We start from the raw sequence: 1,566 nt of genomic DNA on the forward strand, positions 1-1,566 counted from the left end.
GAATAGCTGTCATCTTGTCTAGATGGGTCTGGTGAAAAGAGATGGGGATAAGATTCATAAGATTCAATAGTGAATAATTGTTAACATGACTAATTGCAACTGTCACAATTGTAAAGGTAGAAGTTTTGTAACAAAAACAGGGGAGTAGTTAATCTTACAGTCCAGAAACAGAGGACCCTAGGACCATCCAGAGAGAAGCACAGAAGCAAAATCCAGGACCTTATCCAGAGAAGCAGCACCTGGTTTTTCTGTTGGTTTGTTTGTTTATGAAAAACTACAGTGAATAGAGAGAAATACTGTTAACTGATGGTACATGGAGGGGATTGTAATCATTGCAATGAAACAAGGTATATGACTTGTTGAATGTAAAACTGATGATATACCATGTAAACTCTCACTCAATCCACAGTAAAATCCTTAATAATAATAATTTTAAAAGATGGAAGGAATACACAGAATCACTGTACTAAAAGGAAATGGTTAATGTTCAGCCATTTCAAGAGATAGCATATGATCAAGAGCCAATGATAACGAAGGAAGAAGTCCAAGGTGCATTTAAGGAATTGGTAAAGAACCAGGTACTAGGAATTGATGGAATAAAAATTGAAATCTTTCAAGAAAGTGAGGTGGCACAGGAGGCACTCAGTCATCTCTGCCAAGAAATTTGGAAGATAACTCTCTGGCTGACTTATTGGAAGAGATTCATATTTGTGCCTATTCCAAAGAGGTAACCCAACGGAATGTGGAAATCATCAGACGATATCTTTGATATCCCATGTGAGTGAAGTTTTACTAAAGGTAATACAGAAATGACTGCAAGCATACATTGACAGAGAACTTCCAGAGGTTCAAGCCGGATTCAGAAGAGACCGTGGAATGAGAGATATCATTGCTGATGTCCGATTGGTCTTGACTGAAAACAGAAAATATCAGAAAGATGTTTACTTATGCTTTATTGATTATGCAAAGGTTTTTGATTGTGTGGATCATGACAAGCTATGGACAACTTTGTGAAGTATGAGTATTCCTGAACACTTAATTGTGCTCATAAGGAATCTGTATGTAGACCGAGGCAGTTGTTCGAAGAGAATATGGGAATGCTGAATGGTTTAAAATTAATAAAGGTGTATGACAAGGTTATAGTCTTTCACCATGCGTATTCAACCTGTATGCTGAGCAAATAATCTGAGAAGCTGGATTATATGATGAAAAACGTGGCATCAGGAATGGAGGAAGACTCATTAACAACCTGCTATATGCAAATGATACAAACTTGCTTGCTGAAAGTGAAGAGGACTTAAAGTATGTACTGATGAAGATCAAGGAGCACAGCCTTCGGTATGAATTGCATCTCAATGTAAAGAAAACAAACATTCTCACAACTGGACCAAGAAACAACAGAGAAAAGATTGAAGTTGTCAAAGACTTCATTCTTCTTGGATTAATTATCAACACTCATGGAAGCAGCAGTCAAGAAATCAAATGACGTATTGCTTTAGGCAAATCTGTTGCACAAGACCTTTTTAAAGTGTTGAAGAGCAAAGATGTCAGCTTGAGGACTAAGGT

This window comes from Chrysochloris asiatica, unplaced genomic scaffold (genome assembly GCF_000296735.1).
Source record: "Chrysochloris asiatica unplaced genomic scaffold, ChrAsi1.0 scaffold00127, whole genome shotgun sequence".
Taxonomy (NCBI): domain Eukaryota; kingdom Metazoa; phylum Chordata; class Mammalia; order Afrosoricida; family Chrysochloridae; genus Chrysochloris; species Chrysochloris asiatica.